The sequence below is a fragment of the Harpia harpyja genome (genome assembly GCF_026419915.1).
Source record: "Harpia harpyja isolate bHarHar1 chromosome W unlocalized genomic scaffold, bHarHar1 primary haplotype SUPER_W_unloc_1, whole genome shotgun sequence".
NCBI classification, from domain to species: Eukaryota; Metazoa; Chordata; class Aves; order Accipitriformes; family Accipitridae; genus Harpia; species Harpia harpyja.
This window is the reverse complement of record NW_026293183.1, coordinates 594,428-617,251: the sequence shown is the minus strand read 5'-3', so window position 1 is coordinate 617,251 and position 22,824 is coordinate 594,428. Positions and strand designations below refer to the sequence as shown.

The window sequence follows — 22,824 nt, the reverse complement described above, 5'->3', positions numbered from 1 at the left end:
ATGAGAAATAAAAACCAAATCTCAGAACACCTTCCCTCCACCCCTCCCTTCTTCCCGGGCACAACTTCAGTCCCGGATTCTCTACCAACCCCCCAGCGGCACAGGGGGATGGGGATGGGGTTTACGGTCAGTTCATCACACGTTATTTTCTGCTGCTTCATCCTCCTCAGGGGGAGGACTCATCACACTCTTCCCCTGCTCCAGCGTGGGGTCCCACCCACGGGAGACAGTCCTCCACGAACTTCTCCAACGTGGGTCCTTTCCACGGCGTGCAGTCCTTCAGGCACAGACTGCTCCAGTGTGGGCCCCCCACGGGGTCACAAGTCCTGCCAGAAAACCTGCTCCGTGGGCTCCTCTCTCCACAGATCCGCAGGTCCTGCCAGGAGCCTGCTCCAGCGCGGGGTTCCCACGGGGTCACAGCCTCCTTCGGGAACCCACCTGCTCCGGCGTGGGGTCCTCCACGGGCTGCAGGTGGATATCTGCTCCACCGTGGACCTCCATGGACTGCAGGGGGACAGCCTGCCTCACCATGGTCTTCACCACGGGCTGCAGGGGAATCTCTGCTCTGGCACCTGGAGCATCTCCACCCCCTCCTTCTGCACTGACCTTGGTGTCCGCAGGGTTGTTTCTCTTACATGTTCTCACTCCTCTCTCCGGCTGCCGAAATACCGCCGTCCCAACTTTTTTTCCTTCTTAAAAATGTTATCACAGAGGCGTTACCACTATCGCTGATTGGCTCGGCCTTGGCCGGCGGCGGGTCCGTCTTAGAGCCGGCTGGTATGGGCTCTCTCGAACACAGGGGAAGCTTCCAGCAGCTTCTTACAGAAGCCACCCCTGTAACCCCCCCGCTACCAAAACCTTGCCACACAAAACCAATACACAAGGTCATATATATCCATCTGCAGCAACCTCACATAGTCACTGCTCAGACACCATCATACCAATGCCTTCAAAAATCTTCCCTCTCCTCCTACCATCAACTCAGAAACAGCAGGCCAAATAATTCCCTGTTGTGGTTTAACCCCAGCCAGCAACTAAGCACCACGCAGCCGCTCACTCACTCCCCCACACACCCAGTGGGATGAGGGAGAAAATCAGGAAAAGAAGTAAAACTCGTGGGTTGAGATAAGAACGGTTTAATAGAACAGAAAAGAAGAAACTAATAATGATAATGATAACACTAATAAAATGACAACAGTAATAAAAGGATTGGAATGTACAAATGATGCGCAGTGCAATTGCTCACCACCTGCCAATCGACACCCAGCCAGTCCCCGAGCAGCGATCCCCCGCCCCCACTCTCCCCAGTTTATATACACTAGATGTGGCGTCACACAGTATGGAATACCCCGTTGGCCAGTTTGGGTCAGGTGCCCTGGCTGTGTCCTGTGCCAACTTCTTGTGCCCCTCCAGCTTTCTCGCTGGCTGGGCATCAGAAGCTGAAAACTCCTTGACATTAGACTAAACACTACTGAGCAACAGCTGAAAACATCAGTGTTATCAACATTCTTCGCATACTGAACTCAAAACATAGCACTGTATGAGCCACCAGGAAGACAATTAACTCTATCCCAGCTGAAACCAGGACATTCCCCTTCAGCCAGCACTTGCTGAAGCACAAAGCCTTTTTCCAAAGAACACAGAGACATCCAAGCAGCATTAGTTCCTTGCAAATTGGGCTAGGGAGGTCTGAGTAGGAATAGAATAGAATAGAATCAATAAGTTTGGAAAAGACCTCTAAGATCATCAAGTCCAACCGTCAACCCAACACCACCATGCCCATAGAATCATTTAGGTTGGAAAAGACCTTCAAGATCATTGAGTCCAACCATCAACCATGCCCACTAAACCATGTTCTGGAGTACCCTGTCTACATGCTTTTTGAATACCTCCAAGGATGGTGACTCAACCACTTCCCTGGGCAGCCTGTTCCAATGTTTGACAACCCTCTCAGTAAAAACATTTTTCCTAATATCCAACCTAAACCTCCCCTGCCTCAACTTGAGGCCATTTCCTCTCGTCCTATCTCCAGCCATCTGACAGAAGAGACCAACACCCACCTCACTACAACCCCCTTTCAGGTAGTTGTAGAGAGCGATAAGATCTCCCCTCAGCCTCCTCTTTTCTAGACTGAACAACCCCAGATCCCTCAGCCGCTCCTCATAAGACTTGTGCTCAAGGCCCCTCACCAACTTGGTTGCTCTCCTCTGGACACGCTCTAGCAGCTCAATGTCTTTCCCGTAGTGAGGGGCCCAAAACTGAACACGGGACTCGAGGTGCGGCCTCACCAGTGCCGAGTACAGGGGAACAACCACCTCCCTGCTCCTGCTGGCCACACTGTTCCTGATACAGGCCAGGATGCGATTGGCCTTCTTGGCCACCTGGGCACACTGCTGGCTCATATTCAGCCGGCTGTCAACCAGCACCCCCAGGCCTTTCTCTGCCGGGCAGCTTTCCAGCCACTCTTCCCCAAGCCTGTAGTGCTGCATGGGGTTGCCGTGACCGAAGTGCAGGACCCGGCACTTGGCCTTGTTGAACTTCATACGATTGGCCTCAGCCCATGGATCCAGCTTGTCCAGATCTCTCTGTAGAGCCTCCCTACCCTCGAGCAGATCGACCCTGCCTCCCAACTTGGTGTCATCTGCAAACTTGCTGAGGGTGCACTCGATCCCCTCATCCAGATCATTGATAAAGATTAAACAGAACCAGCCCCAATACTGAACCCTGGGGAACACCACTTGTGACCCACCGCCAACTGGATTTAACTCCATTCACCACAACCCTCTGGGCTTGTCCAGCCAGTTTTTTCACCCAGCGAAGAGTACGCTTGTCTAAGCCATGAGACGCCAGCTTCTCAAGGAGTATGCCATGAGAGACAGTGTCAAAGGCCTTGCTGAAGTCTAGGAAAATAACATCAACAGCCTTTCCCTCATCCACTAGGTGGGTCACCTGGTCATAGAAGGAGATCAGGTTGGTCAAGCAGGACCTGCCTTTCATGAACCCATGCTGGCCAGGCCTGATCCCCTGTTTGTCCTGCACATGCCATGTGAGCGCACTCAAGACGAACTGTTCCATAATCTTCCCCGGTACTGAGGTCAAAGGATCTCCTGCAAGACCTTGTATTATCAGAGGCAGGGAATGCTTCTTCATCAGCACAGCTCCAGCATCCACAGGATTAGAGAAGTCCAAATGGGTCTCTGAGCAAGCGGGAAAGTATCTACTTCAGGCAGAGAGCTGCTCATGCTGTAATTCACTGAAGTGCAGCTGCATTAGCACAGCTCTGCACCCAAGGTTAATTATTTCTGGCTCCATCAGGGCTGATTCACCTCCAGTGGCATGCTGACACAGCCGAACCTGGCTTTGGAAATAAATCTGAGGTTTTTGCAGCATGCTGTATCGCACAGTGGAATCATACCTGGAGTGGCTTTACTAGTTTTAGGGAGCATGTGAACTCTTAAAGCCAATCTTAGCTCATTCCTCCTTAAAAGAAAGGATATGTGCCTGGACATAGGCAGCTTCCAAGCCCCTCCAGGGAAAGATGCAGCCTACCCTCTGGTTGCCAGAGCTGCAAAGTTAAGCAGCTTATGTAGGACAGCCGCAGATATAGCTAGAAAACCCAAAACAAAGCCACAAACACAAAAAACCCACTAAAAACCAACCCCAAAACCCACCACACAACCACATCCTCACAAAGAAGAAAAAAAAAAGGAAGAGAAAAAAAAGAAAAAAGGACACTTCCCCCCCCCAAAAAAAAACCCCAAACAACCCACCCACCCCCAAATCAGAAGCATGACAAGGACTGTAGTTTTCACTCTTCACAGACAGGGCTGATCTACATTTTAAAGCAAAAACTTCAAACAGATCAAGCCACCGATTCTTGCAGATATTCCCAACAGGCTCTTTTCCTCCACTCTGTGCATCCAGCTCCCACTATTCCCATCCTCGTCTAAATAAAAGACCAATTCTGAATTCTCTCCATCCTCAAGGCCACTCATTGTCATCTCTAGCTCATTTTTAGGGATTTTTATTTTGCTTCAAAATAATAACCAAGGTGGCTTGCTAAGCAACACACCACTTAAGTGGGACCTTTCTCTGCCAGTAAGTGGTGTGTGTATACATATATAAGTAACATATATAATATCTGTGGCATAAAGCAGATTTCACTTCTAATTAAGTGAAGGAGGAGGAATAGGACCCCTAAATGCCATTTGAACAATTCACAGTACCTCCGTTTTCTGCATCCTCCACTTTTCTGCCCATCTCAGCCAAATACTTGTCTGAAATCTGTAAGTTTGCCAAAGAACTCCCTGTCAGTGCTCATAACTCTGCTAATTAGTAAGGTGTGGGTGCTAAATTGGAAGTTCAGGGGAAGAAATTATGAAATTAGCCAACAGGAATGAGTTCAGAAACTGCAGACAGCCCAGCACTATTATAAAAATATTCCTAGAAGAGGCATTTTATTTCAGAGAAAAGCAAGCAAGCGAGCTAAGCGTCGATTCTCGGTTATGTTAATGCAGGAAAAACACCCAGTTTCATTTGGTTTTCCCATCCTGGCTCCTTTAATAGTGCTACTGACTTCCACTGCTTGGGTATGATTAGTCAGGGGGTTGGGGAACCCCCTCTTTTTTCTCTGATGGAACATAATTTGCAATTCAGATCTTAGTTATGGTGACTCAAGGAAGAACGTTTTCATTAAAAAAAAAAGAGCAGAACTGGAGGAAAGAAACAAATTCAAGGCTTCAAAATGAGAATGAATTAAGCCTCCACAAGTGCCACAAGCTACAGGTTGAGGAGACCCTTCAGGTACCTTGAAATAAGAGTGGCGTCACAGAGAACCAAAGCCTTGCCAAGTCTTTTCTTTCTATTTTTTCTTTGGTTTTGGGTTTGGTTTTTTTTTTTTTTTTTCTTTCCTTAATACAAGTAATTTCTGGGCAACCCATCCAGCCTAGCAACCCTCTGACCTAGGCAGATGTCCAGAGGAAAAAAAAAAAAAAAAAAAAAAAAAAAAAAAAAAAGCAAAATTCAACGAATCACATGCTGCTGACATCAGTCATCCTAAAATATTTCAGGGGTAAAACTTAACCTAAAGACACACATTCAGGCCTGTGCTGTGGTAACCTGAGTGTTTGATGAAGCATTAAGACGAGTATCTTGGAACAGCCTGAATGGGTCCAAATATTTACACATGGTAGGACAGTGCCACTGCGCCGCACTCCGCTTGTGGCCATCCATAAGCAAGAAAACAGGCAGTTTTGGAAGGTTGAATTCAAAAAGGTAAAGCACGTAAAAGCCAGAAGATAAAGAAGCTGCAAGAAAAGGCAACAGCTTTCCCAGTGTTGCACAGCAGTTGCAGACAAAGGTCCCTCTCCTACACATCCCAGCCAACAACGGGTCAAGACCAGGGTCAAACGACTTCCTTCAATGCAAGGAAGAAGCAGCCAAAATCTCCTATTTCTTCGCATTAATTCTATGAATAAGGCCAATTCATTCTGGCACAGGAATCCCGACACAAAAAACGCTGCACCGTTACTCATTCTCATGCAAATATCCCTTGGAAATACAAAACCAGGGGGAACCCATGTACATACACATCCAGCCTGAGGGCATCCTGCTATTCAACGGAATTCAAAGGATTAAGGAGCTGTGTTTTAGAAGGAAGCACTGGCCCTAAAAAAAAAAAAATAAAAATCTTACAATTTAGTTGCTCATTGGCGCTCTGGCAGCTCAGCCTGATAAGAAAACATCCACAAATTCAACCTCTATATCCATCTACCTGAAATTCACCTTAAATCAGGATAATTTAGCCACCCTAGACCACACCTTTGATTAAAACCAAAACAAAACCAATCATATGAAACCAAGAACACACACTTTGGGCTTAATATAACACAGAAAGCCAGCACTAAGCAGGCACAAATACAGACAACTTAATGTTGATGACCTGGTTTAGCATTGCTTATGCATATTACATTTCATGACAGAAAAATAAGAACAGAAGAAAAACATGCCATCACAGCAAAATCAGTAGCTCTATAAGAATGTCAGAGTGCCACGCAATAACACTATTCTAGGATTTCTCTCTGTTGCTGATGGCATAAATAATACTGGGGAATTCAGTGAAAGGGATCTGCTCTCAGGTGAATTTAAGAGTCTGTAATTTCAGACACAGAAATGGCTTCTAATTACAGTGAGAGAAGGAAGGGCTGTGAAAAAAAAAAATAAAAAAGCTAAATAATCTGGCTTCTTTTGTAAGTGCTAAGAGGCTCCATTTGCATCTGAAGGCTGCCACATGCCTGGTCAGTTTGAAAGGACAAGTCCAAACAACATGTCCACCTTATCCTCCACACCCTTAAAACATATTTCATGGGAAAGCAGGAGTGAGTTATGCTCTTCTGGGTTACCTAGTGATTTTATACAGTAGATATCGAAGACTGAAAGCATTTGTAACCCACTTTGCATGAAGAATGCATGAATCTTGGTGTTTCACACCTCAAGCAAGCTCCTATTAGCACCAAAAAAACCAAAAAAAAAACCAAACCACCCCACACAAAACCCCAAATCACCCCAAAAATCCCCAAACAACTTCCTCTTTGTGATGGGTTGACCCTGGCTGGATGCCAGGTGCCCACCAGAGCCGTTCTATCACTCCCCCTCCTTCTCAGCTGGACAGGGGAGAGAAAATATAACAAAGAGCTTGTGGGTCCAGATAAGGACAGGAGAGATCACTCACCAATTACCGTCACAGGCAAAACAGACTCAGCTTGGGGAAAATTAACTCACTTTATTACAAATCAACCAGAGTAGGGTAATGAGAAATAAAAACCAAATCTCAGAACACCTTCCCTCCACCCCTCCCTTCTTCCCGGGCACAACTTCACTCCCGGATTCTCTACCAACCCCCCAGCGGCACAGGGGGATGGGGATGGGGTTTACAGTCAGTTCATCACACGTTATTTTCTGCCGCTTCATCCTCCTCAGGGGGAGGACTCATCACACTCTTCCCCTGCTCCAGCATGGGTCCCTTCCACGGTGTGCAGTCCTTCAGGCACAGACTGCTCCAGCGTGGGTCCCCCACGGGGTCACAAGTCCTGCCAGAAAACCTGCTCCCTGGGCTCCTCTCTCCACAGATCCGCAGGTCCTGCCAGGAGCCTGCTCCAGCGCGGGGTTCCCACGGGGTCACAGCCTCCTTCGGGAACCCACCTGCTCCGGCGTGGGGTCCTCCCCGGGCTGCAGGTGGATATCTGCTCCACCGGGGACCTCCCTGGGCTGCAGGGGGACAGCCTGCCTCACCATGGTCTTCCCCACGGGCTGCAGGGGAATCTCTGCTCCGGCGCCTGGAGCATCTCCTCCCCCTCCTTCTGCACTGACCTTGGTGTCCGCAGGGTTGTTTCTCTTACATGTTCTCACTCCTCTCTCCGGCTGCCGAAATACCGCCGTCCCAACTTTTTTTCCTTCTTAAAAATGTTATCACAGAGGCGTTACCACTATTGCTGATTGGCTCGGCCTTGGCCAGCGGCGGGTCCGTCTTAGAGCTGGCTGGTATGGGCTCTCGAACACAGGGGAAGCTTCCAGCAGCTTCTTACAGAAGCCACCCCTGTAACCCTCCCCTGCTACCAAAACCTTGCCACACAAAGCCAATACACTCTTAAATTTGAGCTCTGGTTTAATGAATCATTAGAAGCTACAAAAATAATCAGCCTCTGGTAGATGGAACAGCCTTCCTCAAGACAGCATTACTCCCAATCCCTTTGATGGGTAGCGTGGAGCTCTACATATCACCGTTCATCCTACCCATCTCATTTTTCAGATTAAAAAAGAAAAAAAAAAAAAAGGAGGAAATTACATTGCTCCGAGAACCCTTGTCTAATTAAAAAAAAAAAAAAAAACAAAAAAACCCACAAACAAAAAAACCCCCCATTCCTGACAAGCCATCAGGGGAACAAGGACCACTCAAAGCACCCTTGCTGTTTCGAGTGTGTTCAGCATGAAGGGAACCCATGATCTCTTCACACTGAAAAGGTTTTGCACATATTTTTTGCCTCAGCAGCAGCTGAGCAGGACAGATGGCAGCTCCAAGCATGGCTATTTCTGAATTCCTGAAAACGTCACCCAGGGAACTCGTGCCAGGAACAGTGTTTTGTTCCAGCTGGAAACAAAGAGCTATTCCGTACCTCAAGTCTCTTGTGGTGGTTAAGTGGAGGGAGTAGAAAGAAATAGGTTCAATTCTAGCAACAAGTCTAAATAGATCAGTGTTTTTAAACCACAAAGAAAAGGAAACATGCGGTTGTTCGACCCCACTGTTTTTCACAGCAAAAAAATGCCTGTGAGCCCGCTGCCCTTTTGCTACTGAACTTTGCAGCTCCTGAAGGATGCTCAGCTGCTTTGCAGCCATCGCAGACCTCCTGCCAAGTGGCAGTCGCCTTTCCTTGCAGGGTCTTCTCCAGGAGAACAAGCTTCTTTACTTCCAGGCACAACAGGGCAGTGGATCCAAGTCTCACAGAAGATTACCAGCTGGTGCTAAATGCAATTTTCTCAACCCTTTTTTTCAGGTCTAACCAATATACAGGGCAGGGCTCATGCTCATAACAAGTATAGTTTTAAGTACGCCTACACACAGTATTTTGCCAACAGATTACAGCTCACGCTCCCCGTGTTCCACACCTAAAGGACATGAACCAGCTTCCCAGCAGGGACCACCAGCTGTGGTTGAGGCAGTCCTAGCCCCAGCCAGCACCATGCTTGGGGACAACAGTTTGTCACACCAGGTTGAGTTTATATGGTCATGTAGTTACACGACCTCCTGTCCAGACTTGGCTTGCAACCAGCACGGATGGGCAAATGCACTGCAAAAGCAATGTTTCCCATCGTTACTTATTATGCAGAAATGTAAAAGCCTCACACAGAGTACACCAAGAAAACACTACCGTTTTAACAGCTGTTACATCCCATGAACCCACAGTATAATTTAGGTTGGAGTGGGACCTCCAAAGGTCATCTAGTCCAACCCCCAAATCATGCTTCTCTCTGGCTTCAGTCATGACCTGAAGTGATAGGCTAAGTCCAAACTGTTTTCAGAGACAGTAAAATGAGAAAAAAAAGCCCTTTCTGAACATAAAGGTCATCTGGCAAAATAATCTAAGCAAGCCAGCAACACAAGTAGAGAGACTTCAGCACAAACATGGAAGGTCTTCTTCCAATATGAAAGCCAGGCTGCACCTTCCAGCTCTACCTTGCATATATAAAGTCAAAGCAGAAGTTACATCACCATTTTACTGTGATATACAGAAGATAGGCACTATGAACAGAACGACACCAATTCCCAGAGAAATATTCCTCCTTGATGCATTCTGAGACATGCATCACTGCACCAACACACATTTCATTTACTGTTTGTCCACCATGGTGAGCAGATTTGCCCGTGCTTGAAATCAAGTTGCTGACTTTGCTAAACCGGATCCCAGAAGATATTTTCCAATCAATACACATTATTTTCATCACAGCCAGGGCTCCCAGCATTCCTCCCAGAAAACAGACAAGCACACACGCCTCCAAAATACAAAGCATATCCATCTAAGAGTTGATTCCACCTCTCATTAGACACCAAAACAAACCCAAAAAACCCCATCAGCGACATGAGCACAAGCTGTTAACTCTTTAGTATAGCAATTGAAAAGCTTTTCTTATAAGCTGCCTGTCTCCCTCCCTCCCACCTCCCATCCCTTCCACTCCTCCCCACAACTCCAGAACTTCCCAGCTCATGAAGTTCAAAGGCAAGCGGAGGTCAACGTTACCTGCGCCCTTTAAAGGCCAGTGCAGCAAGAAATAGCAAACTTGTGACGTACACAAGTACCACAAGCTGCTCTGAAATTGCTGAGATTTTGAGTACTAAGGAGAGTCATGAAGTCACATACAATTATTTCGATAAACTTAAAGATAAGAATCATACAAAGGTACCACAAAATGTTTCTTTTAGATACCATATGAAGCATACGCTTGCAAGCACCTTAAACAATAACAAGCTGCAACCATCAGGCAAGACTGAAGTTTAACAAAAACTTCCCACTTTTACATTACAAAAGCCTGTCTGAAACCGGTTGGGTGTCACAGAACATCCATAAGAATATTAATAATTCAGCTTTGAATAAGAAAAGTGAAAGAATGAACAGCAGTGAGAGGAGATATTTGGTCTTTGCAGGATTGCAGTCAGTGCATATGACAGGGCTCAGCAGGGGTTCAGTGATCCTTGAAATCTATCTGGAAGTGTGATTGTTACTGATTAGAAAAGAATATGTACATATTTCAAAGACAGTCTGCTTCATGGTGAACTCCTGTCATTTTGGGGCTAAGTGTTGCCAGTTTTCCCAAACTAATTGCTCTTCTAGAAAAGAACACAGAGCTTAGTGTTGGATCAGAAAAGTGGAGATTCTCTTTGTTACGAAAAAATTTAAAGTAAAAAAAAAAAGTGCAGCTTCTCTTTTGAGATTACAAAGAATTTTCCTTTGTCCAGTATTTCCTACTGCAACAAAACTCCATTAATTCAATCCATAGAAATGTTTTCCTTGTTACATTAGTGAAAAATCTTTCATGCAGATGACAATGATTTTTTTTTTCCCCCATTTTCTAAAATAAGTTCAATGAGAAACATCTGCTGTGAAGTCATGCTCTCTGCTTTAGGCAGCCTACGAGCAGGCTGGCAAACAACACTTGGGGGGAAAAAAACCCCACCCAAACAAATCCCAATTTTGGGCTGGTGAGTGGCCTATCTGTGAACATAAACTGTGAACCCCAAGGAGACGTGTTCACCTTGCAATGATCTGTCAGAAGCCTGATTTTTTTATTCCCTTTAAGGGATAACCAACACATGAACCCTTCCCAGGACAGTGGTCAACTGCAACAGCAGAAGCAACAAGTGGGAATCCAGTTGCAACCAAGTGGAGCTCAAACAGCAAATAAAATACTACTTGGCCCACACCAGGTTCACCTTCATTTCAACCACGACCTAAAACTCTTCTGTGGTGGGGACCAGGGATTGGTTGAGGCATGCACACATGCTGTCATATCTGCAGATGCAATAGGAAGCATTTAGCTTTTGTCCATCCATCTCCTACATCATCCAAAGACTCTGACCAAACAAGGAGCCCACCTGGAAAGCCACCTGCATCATCCTCATTTGAGTGTTCAGTGTCTCCTTGCAATGTCCCAACCTGGGGTACACAGAAAGTATTGGGAAAAAAAAATTGATATCTATATCCAGTCATTTAATACCTAATTAATTCAAGCAAATTATATGGGTTTTTTTTATAAAGGAGGAAGTAATCTGATCAGCCTGATTATACTGATGGGCCAAGAAGCTGTCACCGTGGCATTTCATTGACAGTCTGTGGGAAAACCCACTCCAAACACCCACCACCAGAACAGGCGAGTAGAGCTGGTTGAAAAAGATAAGAACAGCTTGAAGTTCCCTGCCTGGTTTTTGAATCTTGTAATGAAAAAGAAGCTTTTGCAAGAAAGACAAAAAAAAGTCCTGGGAAATTTTCATTAGGTTCCATTTTTTTTGGGGGGGGGGGGGGGGGGGGGGCGGCACCAAACTAAAAAAACAACACAAGAGAAATCTGCAATTTCTTCCCTTCCCCCATGCCAGGAGCTTCAGCTATGAAGGTCCTTGTTCTCAGAGTGGTGGAGAAGGGCTGATTTGGAACAAACCTCCCTCTGGACAAACTCTCCCCTCCAAAGGGGGTACATCAGTAGGTACAATCACTTCCTTTTCAAAACTGAATTTCAGACATCCAAAACCAACACCTGTTTTGGAGAGAAACCAAAACTTTCCATCACCAAAAAGGCCAAGACCTGATGAGACGTGTGACGTGAGAATGGTCCATGCTTATTTGGGAGCACGTTTCTCAGAAGCAACCCACCCCATTCACGTCACTACCAGGAACAGCAGAACCTGCTCTACCCAAGCAGAAAGTTTTGCTCTTGAGGCCAACAAGAGAGTTGAAGACACTGCTTCTGCCTTGCCTGCCAGGAGCCAACACCAATGAAGCTTCAGGCTGTAAACTTGCTAATTTAGCCTTCAAACAAGCTGCCATGCCAAGTTCCTGGCAGCCATAGTGCAGCACCCCTGGAGACCTTTGTCTTGCAGCCATCCAAGCTCTTTATCAGGTCTACAGGAGTATCTGACGCCAAAGGACACACTAGAACCTCTCCCTCGCTCTGCAGATCAGGACCGTGGATCTCTTTCTAAAGAGCAGTCCTCCACCCTCATCAGTGGCAATGAGCTTGATGCAAGAATTGCTTGGTGGAGTTTTCTGGCAGCAGGGGAGAGGAGATGAGCATAATCATCCTTTTTCTAACCTAAGGGTTTCCCCCCGACAAACCCACATTACACACCTCATTTGGAGCAAGAACAAGAACTCCACCACGCACAACCACCAGCTCTGACCTGCAAACTGGAAGTGCAAACATTGCAAGACAACCCGCTCGCAGGAATGCCTTCCTAATGATGCCCATAACTCACCATTAAGCTCGCACCCGCCAGCTCCAAGTAGGACATTACCTCCCGTGGCAACAAGGGGCATCTTAAACACGCCGCTTATTTCCCACGGAAGATTTTGAACAAAAGCATTGACAACCCCAACTACAGGAGGGTGGGATTTTTTTCCAGTGATTCCTTGCTCCGCTACAAGCATTAGGTTATAACAATAATGCAATCCACTTCTAAAAACATCCTGACAGGTCTGAAAACAGCACAGATCTACCAGCCCTAGGAGCATCAGTGCAAAGCCCAGGTGGGGGATGAGATATTCCCCCCCAGGAAAAGCATGGGTCCAGCATGAGGCAGCTCCATTCCCACACGCACATCACCAAAACCAGGCGCAGAATGGGCCCTCTTGCGGTAAATGCGGCAAGCACTGCGCTGGAGAAAAATCCTCCAGCGTCAGACAAGCCAGTAGGTAGCAGAAAGAAAATGCTGCACTGCCCGCAGCAATGCTGGCAATCTCAGAGTTGCCCGGTTTACCAACCTAGAAAATCATACAGAAGATTAAGAACATATAATTTCTTCCTAAATTATGTAAAGGGGGGGGGGAATGGCCAGTTGCCTGTGAATTATGATCATCCAGGCACATAAAAAAATTGAGCATTAAGTACAACCACTGCTTTTTTTTTTTTAAAAGACTATAGAAGGTATTTTTAAGGTTTAAAAATAGATTAAATACCCTACATGCTTCATAGCAAGAGTTTTCACTCACAGCTGCAGAATGCAAAAAAAAAGAAAAAAATCAGCTATGATAGGAGATTCTGGGGCTCTTTTAGAGCAAAATCTTCCTTTGCTAAAAACACAACCCCATTCTCAAACTGATTTTCTCGGTAACGAGGCCCCCAGTTCCTATGCTGTTCTGCTCCCCAGCATGCTGTCGGAGGAGATTTCCTCCTGTTTGAGCAAACTCAGTCCGGCTCCATGGTCTATGCAGTCTTTTCACCATTTCGATTGCAGAGAATCGCCTTAGCTGGTCTCAATGACAACGCTGTCACCCGCGACACGAACGCTATACACTCCCCCTCCACGCCAGAGAGCAAACGAGCCTAAAGGGTTGTTTCACTCCAATGTTAACATCGGTTGCGATTGCGAGCTCACCGTGGCCTTTTACACCCCTCCGCAACACACCATCCTCGGGCTGTACCACCACATAAAGGACATGCTGCACTCAAGACCCTGCAAAAAAAAATAGGATTGCAAACCAAGCAGGCATACCTTGCCATCCAAGTACCGAAGAAAAGGAACAAAAATGCATGAAAAGCAAGATGAAAGCATCGGTAACCATCATCTGAACTGCCCACTAGGAACCCTTCTGCCCTGTAAAAATCCACTCGTGCTTCAAATTCAGTGGCTCAAGCTGCATTCTCACAGACCCAATGCGTGCCTCTCAACGGTAAGGGTGGATCCCACCTCTCTCTTCGGGGCGAAGCGTTAAAACCAAGCACAGCAACGGAAGGCATATCTGACAATGACACTGCAATTTATCAAGAACTGGGAGGGAAAGAAAGAAAAAAAAAATCATGAAAGCAACGCTCTGGCTGGTCCCAGGGTATTCATTCTTACCCTACACAATGCCGAGAATCTTAAAAGCCAGAAAGTCCGGAGGATGAACATTTCGGGGGGGGGGGGGGGGGGAAGGGGAAGGAGCACCCCATCTCCCCCAGTGATGCTCTGGTGAGGCAGCAGGTAAAGGATGGAGGGGAACCGCAAACCCCCCCCCCCCCGCACCCCTAAACCCCACCACCCCAGCTCACCTCTTCCCCCGGCGAGCCTAGAGGGGCGGCGGACCCCGCATCACTCCGGTCGTCCCCCCCCCATCCATGGCCGGTTACCCTCCAGCTCCACCGTTCACCCGGCGGAGCAACCCGCACCGGCGAAGCCGGGCAGAACCACTGCCGCAGGGACCGCCCCACCCCAGCTCCACGCAGCGGAGGAGGATTATGATGATGAAGATGAGGAAGAGGAAGAAACGCGCCCCGCCCTACGGCCGCAGCCCCGGTGCGGCGACCGGGGAGGGGAGACGTGGTACCCTCCCCCCAAGAGCATCTCGGTCCCGGTGGTCCGGTATCGGGGTAGGTTGGAGCAGCAGCATCCCCCGGGAGCATCCCAGTGATGGGTAACCAGCTGCGAGCTGAGGAATTAGGATCGGCCGTTAATTGGTCATTAATTACAAAGTGCTGGCAGGTGCAGATATTAAAAAAAAAAAAAGGAAATAAAAGGTAAAAGCAGGGTAAAGTGCCTTCCTCTGATACTGGTAATGTCTAGGTGGGGTTAGTGGGACTTCCCCCCTCCCTTCCTCCCTCCTTTTTCCCCTCCCCCCCTTTCCTTCTTTTCTTTTCTTAAGCAATAGGATGAGAGGAAACAGCCTCAAGTTGCACCTGGGGAGGTTTCAGTTAGATATTAGGAAATATTCCTTTATGGAAAGGGTTGTTGAGCGCTGGGACAGGCTGCCCAGGGAAGTGGTGGAGTCACTGTCCCTGGAGGAATTTAAAAGACAGGTAGATGTGGCACTTGGGGACATGGCTTAGTGGTAGGCTTGGCAGTGTGAGGTTAAAGCTTGGACTTGATGACATTAAAGGTCTTTTCTGACCCAAATGGTTCTGTGATTCTCTTCTGGTTCAGAGCTGCAGAGCATCTCGGGGGCTTTGAGAGGCTGGGTTGGTTCGGGTCTTGGACCAGACCTTATATTTGGTCAGGTTGGGCTTGGTGGAGTATTTTGCTTTGGGTTGTATTTTATGTAATTTGAAGAGCACAAATGTGGAGCAGGGATGTTGTTGCTCTGTCTGTACAGTTGGCTGTGTGAGCGGTGGGATGCTGAGTGGACCCCCGGTGCACAGGGTCCCTGTGCTTTTGCTCGGCTGCAGAAGTAGCCTCTCGTAGTGAGAAACTGGGTCCCGTTCTCACGGGTGTAAAAACGTAGGCGTAGGTAGTGAATTCCATGGAAGCAAGGAAAAACAACCAACCACAAAAAACCCCCTGCAAAATCCTCCCCTCATTGCACTGGAGGAATCTTTAGTCAAAGCAATGATGAACTCTCCAAATCCTTACTTCACCCCATGGGATTTTTAAGTGTAATGGATGTAAAGACTATGTTTTGAGGGGTTTTCTTTGTTTTAAGACAATACCTCGTTGGGTGATATGGATAATGGCTTACCACAAAGCAGACTCCTCTACTAAATAACTTCATTACAGGAACGGATTTCAGCCTGCCCTGTGGAAGGTTTGGGGAATGAGAAGAGCTACTATATTGCTACTCTCCCGTGACTCATGCCTTGATAATACCAAGTATAAAAAAATATTTGGAGACGTGATTCATGCTCCTGAGAAGGCCAGAATAGGGCAGGCTATAATATTTACAGTGAGTAGTATCTTCCCCTTCGTGATGAGAGGTAGCTGTGTGTCGTGGTTTAACCCCAGCCAGCAACTAAGCACCACGCAGCCGCTCACTCACTGCCCCCCCCCCCCCCCCCAGTGGGATGGGGGAGAAAATTGGGAAAAGAAGTAAAACTCGTGGGTTGAGATAAGAACGGTTTAATAGAATATAAAAAGAAGAAACTAATAATGGTAATGATAACACTAATAAAATGACAAGGGCAATAATAAAAGGATTGGAATGTACAAATGATGCGCAGTGCAATTGCTCACCACCCGCCGACCGACACCCAGCCAGTCCCCCGAGCGGCGAATCCCTGCCCCCCACTTCCCCGTTTCTGTACTGGATGGGACGTCACATGGTATGGAATACACCGTTGGCCAGTTTGGGTCAGGTGCCCTGGCTGTGTCCTGTGCCAACTTCTTGTGCCCCTCCAGCTTTCTCGCTGGCTGGGCATCAGAAGCTGAAAACTCCTTGACTTTAGACTAAACACTACTGAGCAACAGCTGAAGACATCAGTGTTATCAACATTCTTCACATACTGAACTCAAAACATAGCACTGTACCAGCTACTAGGAAGACAGTTAACTCTATCCCAGCTGAAACCAGGACACTCCCTCTGACACTCAAAGAGCTTTTACTGCTTCATCTCCAGCTGTCTTGGGGATTTTTTTAGGGCACCTAGGTATGAGTATTTTTGCCCCTGTGTGCCAGGATCAATAATAGAGCAGTGAACTTACTGTGAAAGCGATCCTTTACTGAGCATCCTTTAAAGATGCTCCTCAGCCACTTCTCTCTGCATCTTCTTGTTCCCAGGATGGGAATTTTATTGGGGGGGGGGGGGGGGAATTGCACACTCCCAAGGCTGAGATGGCTTTCACGACTCTGCCCCTGATCATCCCATGAGACTTCAGGCCAGGGATGCTTGGTCTTGGTTTCAGTTGGGTACAAATGTCAGGTGTGAGGCAGTTTCTCCCCAAATTTTCTCGAGGAGGGCTGTGCACGATAATACAGCAAATCTGGGACTAGAAATTTTTATTTGCTGCTAATACACAGCTTTAACCACAGGTATGGGGCAACGACAGCTTCGCTGTGACCAGGGCTCTTGGTTGCCCTTCCTTTTTAAGTACTTTGCTCTAGTTTTTAAATGTTTCGCTAAATTAACGGTGTATCTGCCATGTTGGGGCATCTCATCATTAGGAGTAACTGCTGTGGAGGACCTCATGTGTAATTAATGCCAGAGCAATTTCCATTGGCTCAATCACTCTCTGCAGGACCTAACAAACTAAATGATGACAGCTGGGATAACAAATACAAATGCTGGAGAAAATGAGTGTGCTATGTGTTGAGGAGCAGCAAAAATAATTCATCTCTCTGGGGGATGGGGAAGAGAAGTCAATAAGAAGGGAGTGGGGACTGGTTTCTAGTCTTGACCCTTTGGACCTGCTCTTTGGGTCCATGATAGGTGCAGCAGAAAGGGAAGAAGGGACAAGGCAGGTAGAGTTTGGTAATCCCTTCTCTCTAAGACAGTACTTCCAAGTATTTTGTCTCAATGAAGTGGATGGTTTCTCAGATGGAAATTCAGATTATGATGGTAAGTGTGGAAGCAAAGATGGAAGGCATAACTGGAAGGGGTTGGGGGGCAGCCAAAATGATTTGGACCCTATGACTCTCCTTCCTGACCTATTCTGGAAGCTGAAGGTCGTCGGTGTGTTAGGGTTGATCTGTGATGGTCCTTGCTCATGCGCTCTGTGCTTTGTTGGGTGAGGAGTAGCATGAGTTGGTGACTGCCCAAGCTGGCGCTTCCCAGAGGGGATACTTGGGAGGTGTTTTGAGCTTCCCAGCGTCGCAATACCCATGATTAGCTCTGGTCCTGTTCTCCGCCCTGCAGAAGCAGCTCCTAATTCTCATAGTTCTTATACTGAAACAGTATTTTGGAGAGAAATTGAGCCCTGTTTTCATCAGAAGAATAGACTTTTCTGACCTGTAGATGTGTCTACATGCATCTGTGTGTGTTTCTGACCTGAGTGTGCGGGGGGGCATCGTTAAATGCTGCGTGGAGACAAAATGCTGCTGAAGAGCAGTTACTTTCAAGTAAGAAAATTAAGGATTCCACAGTATATAATGTTCCATGTGTGGCTGTATGAGCTGGTGTGATCCTACATTGCTATTTGAAGGGGGCACATGCTAGAAGAAACTTCATTTTATGCTAACACCGAAGCTGATGGGGGGGTGAGAGAGGGGAATTGTATTTTCCACCCCCAAAATAACGAGAAAATGTTATCTGGGGGAGCCTAATCACTGGCACTTGCATTTGATGTCACATTCTCTTACCTGTATTCAAGGGGGTTTATTGCAGACTTGATAAAAATAAATTGCGGATATCTCACTGCAAATAAGAGTTCCTGGTGCCCCAGATTTGCCTTTTGTGAACACTGGTCTTCCCTGGGAAATGGCATGTAACAAAAAAAAAATTAAAAAAAAAAAAAAGAATGTTGAGGTCTTCCTACATCAGCATTTCTCTCTTTTGTCCTTGTCTTTAAGATCACGAGATGCCTAATGCTGTGGGTACCAGCTCTACACTCTTCTTTCCTGCTCTGTCCTGGTTTCAGCTGGGATAGAGTTAACTGTCTTCCTAGTAGCTGGTACAGTGCTATGTTTTGAGTTCAGTATGAGAAGAATGTTGATAACACTGATGTCTTCAGCTGTTGCTAAGTAGTGTTTTAGTCTAAAGTCAAGGATTTTTCAGCTTCTCAAGCCCAGCCAGCAAGAAAGCTGGAGGGGCACAAGAAGTTGGCACAGGACACAGCCAGGGCACCTGACCCAAACTGGCCAACGGTGTATTCCATACCATGGGACATCACATCTCATATATAAACTGGGGGGAGTGGGGGCGGGGGGAATCGCCGCTCGGGGACTAACTGGGTGTCGATCGGCAGGTGGTGAGCAATTGCACTGCGCATCATTTGTACATTCCAATCCTTTTATTATTACTGTTGTCATTTTATTAGTATTATCATTATTAGTTTCTTCTTTTCTGTTCTATTAAACTGTTGTTATCTCAGCCCATGAGTTTTACTTCTTTTCCTGATTTTCTCCCCCATCCCACTGGGTGTGTGGGGGAGTGAGTGAGCGGCTGCGTGGTGCTTAGTTGCTGGCTGGGGTTAAATCACAACATGCTCCTGCCAAGCAAACCCCAGGAGGTTTGTGCTCATATTAGATGTTGCTTCCAGGTGCTAAAACTAGATGAAAGGCCTGTGTTATTGCTGTGTGCAGAGAAGTCTCTGAAAACCTAAGGATATATCCCATGCTGTGATATGGAGAGCACACAACCACTTCTTGGGGCAGATCTGAAAGGGCATCTGGAAGATCTATGCGTGTCATATCCTTGGTCACAGGAATGGAAACCTCAACTGGTTTCACTTCCTCTGGGTACCTGAGTTGGGGGTGACCAGCCTCTCTCCAGGGGCAGCTCATGGCTGTCTTTAGCTCATCCTGCCATGAGGCTGTGCTTGAATTGGAGGTACTGGCTGATGATGGACCCACGCTGTGGATGAAAGCTGGACCAGAAAGCTGCTGAGACATGTTGCTGAATTGCCCTGGGACCAATCAGTGTGTCCCATGGAGTATGGGATCAGCACATCAACGTGAGCCTGGTGCAGGATCCGAGAGCTTGGTGTGGTCCTGGTGTAGAGCTCATCTCCAAAACTGGAGTGCAGGACCCTGATGATCTTCATATTCAGCTCTAGGCTGATGCTATGATGAATGGTTTCTATCCATCAGGAATCTGTGCTAGATGAGAGCTGGAGTATCAGTAATAAATCATCTATAATGCAATTGTATAAATAAATTGCATAACTACCCACCTCTATGTTTTATGAATGCCTTGGTGAACGTGGTTTATCAGAGCAATTTGGTTTTTGGCTTCTTTAGTGTGTGCAGCAAGTTTCTGCCCTGTTCAGGGTCTTGGGCTCTCTTGATTCAAAGAACTAATCTCCGAATGAGGATATTTCTAGGGCGGTATATACGGAATTGCACGGCAAGAAAGGGCATCCACTAATCCGATTCTTGGAATAATATGGGAAGGTGTTATTACCATGAGGTGCTTGCGACTGCCTTTACCAGCCTGCCAATCGCTCACTAGGAACTTCAGCAGCAATTGCTGTTTGGCCATGGCGTAACCACGTGAATTCGGAGATGAAAGCGAGCATGTGTCTGTTGCAATTGAAAAATGGACTCCGAAGCTGGTTGCAAACGAAGACCCTTTATTGAACAAAATGAGTCCTTATATCTGCTAGCTGTGTCCGACGCAGCAGCCAGCAATCATGGGCAGAAACTTTTCAAAATTTTCCACTCAGCAGCAACTATCTTATCTCTACACTATTCTTGGCTCCACGTCCTTCCAGCATGATTACTTCGCTGGGAACTTCACTGTTCTCATGGCTTTCTGCCAACCAGAGCAATAATATCATTGTTTCCACAGGTGGTCACTGAGTCAAGTGCTCCCACATGTGTCAAATCCAGGGCCTTGGCAGCAGGCAGCACAAACATCTGTGTGATAAGCCTCCAGGTAGGAAAAATGCCAAGGGAAGAAAACAGAAGCAACTCCTAGACACAATGGAGCATGGATGTAAAAATACAACTTATGAATTGCACAGACAAATTGCTATCCAAGTACAGTTTATAGCTCCTGGTTATGTTTTTTTTGTTGTTTTTTTTTTTTAAACTTTATTTTATTTTTAGAAGTCTTTGATTACTACAGGCTGAGGAGCAACCCCTCTTAGCTGCCGCTGATGATCTTTTCTATAAAATATACAGCCAGCCTCTCTGTTGAATCTGAACCAGCTTTTTGTGGCGGCGGATTGACTTTGAAGCTGAAGGTAGCAAAGGTAAACCGTAGCTTTGAGGTGCTCAGGTTGCTTTTGGAGTCAGGCTTTAGCCCTTGCATCACCTATCCGTGGTTATTTCAGCCCAGCTGACCTGTTTTGGAACTGGTGTAGTCAGGATTTGGCTTTACAGCTGCTGTCTGATGGGAGCGCTGCCAGCTATTTCCCCTCTCCAGTTGTGTGTTGTCCTAGAATAAGATCAAGAAAATACATATCTGTTAACATCTGTAGGCTGGAGGCATTTGAAAATTGGGAACAACCGTATTTCTTAGAGCTGCAATCTGAATTTATTTGCATCACTGATGACTTCAAAATTAGAAGCGGTTATTGGCATCTGGCTTTTTGGAGGAGAGCAGAGACTGCAGAATTGCAATTGCGATTCCTGTATATGAATGGATTTGGGGCTTGTTGTCTGCAGAGAAGGTGGTTTTTTTGCCGCACAGGAGGAAGGCAGCGCAGGGTTTTCAAACACCTTGTTCAGTCCAAAATATTCCATTGGCATCAGCACAGGAAAGGTATCCAACATAAACCTTAAATACTTGTCAGCTTGGTTCTTGCCTGTGGAAAACTGCAAATTAGGCCCTTTGGTTTAATAAACAATCCTTTAATGGAGGAACAACTAGGCAAGGTATTCTTGCTGTAACACTCGAAACAAAATAGACACCCTGCTGTAGAGACCTGGGGAGGTAAAAGCCCATCAGCGTTCTCGCTACAAAAGGGAAATTTCTGCAGTCCAGAATACCTGCAATAAAAACAACAGGGTTTTTTTTTCTCAGTTTGGGGGTTTTTTTGTTGTTTGTTTGTTTTGTTGGGTTTTCCCCCCCCCCCCCAGGCTTTTGAGTGGGTGTAAGTGGCTTCCATTTTTCAGATGTCTCATTTCAATACCTGGTTGCATCCAACCCTCAGAGGCACAACTCTGAAGCACAGCAGTGGAAGTACCTTCATGCCTTTAATCCTCAAGGCTGAACGTAAGCTGGTTTAAACTCTGTTCTGCATCCATAAAAATAAAGCAAAAAGGGACTTACGTGGCTGGTTTTAGGGGCAATACATCTTCCCCTGCTGTGTAAGGGGATGTGTGCTTTCACAGCCGAGTTGACGAAGGACCATCGGCACCTCATTGCTTCTTCTGATGCCTGTCTAGACCGAACAGCCAGGTCTGAATAACAGGTTTAACTCAGCCCCTCGGCGCCCACTCTCCATCAAGCATGGACTGTCACTGTGATAACCAATTGTCTGGTAACTCTCTGAAGCTCAGCAAAGAAGAGTTAGCAAGTCTTTTCAGTCAAATACTGTATTTCAGCACTTGTTGCCATGCCTTCAGGGCTGTCTCCTTGAGCTAATAACAGACTGAGAGTGGCTTTTTGGAGATGCATTGTGACACCTCCTTCTAGAGATGGCTGGATATCATATCTGTGTTCCCGCACGCTATGAATCATCGCAGATCAGAGCACCGTTCTCTGCTTAGGCTCTGGCAGCCTTTAAATGTTACAGGCTCGCATGCTAGAGTCTGAGGGTTTTTCTAAAGTGCCTGCCCTTGTCCTAATCTTGTCATCTGCCCCTTATCTCAGTTCCCTTTGTTTCTGGTTAATCCTTTCTTACCTTGAGTCCTGGGATCTTTATGCTATATTACCAAGACAGAATGATGTTGGATGAATGGGTTGCCAAGCATTCCCTACTCCTCTTTTTCCTTTGGTGGCTCTTTATGAATATAAGGAGGTCAAGAAATAACCTTTTGGTCCTCATGAGTGTCTCCTTTCTAACCACATCCACATCTCCTGGCCTCAGTAAAGCCTCTCTGCTTTCAGATGAGAGGACGTTTCTGCTGGCCCTGATGTTTTATTTCTTCCTAGGAGGAGGCAGGGGTTGGTGTGGGGCTGGTTCAAGATGTCACTTCCATGCTGTTTTTCTTTTAAGTGAGGGCACATCTTTGCTTTTAGAAATGTTGACTGTTTTCAGCTCAGTCTAATAATTCAATTGCTCTGTTGGTCTAGAGGAGTATCTTCTGTAGCCAGTGATTTTTCTTCATT

General features: G+C 46.6%; 1 protein-coding gene across 1 annotated transcript in view; it reads right to left on the bottom strand.

Moving 5' to 3' along the window:
• The window catches only part of LOC128138055 (leucine-rich repeat and fibronectin type III domain-containing protein 1-like protein), a 71,823-nt gene extending 57,376 nt beyond the window's left edge, over nucleotides 1-14,447 (bottom strand). Inside the window, exon 1 of the mRNA XM_052779348.1 lies at nucleotides 14,293-14,447. The gene's annotated coding sequence lies outside the window, so the exon portion shown is untranslated. The remainder of the gene's footprint in view (nucleotides 1-14,292) is intronic.
• Between the last annotated feature and the right edge of the window lie 8,377 nt (nucleotides 14,448-22,824).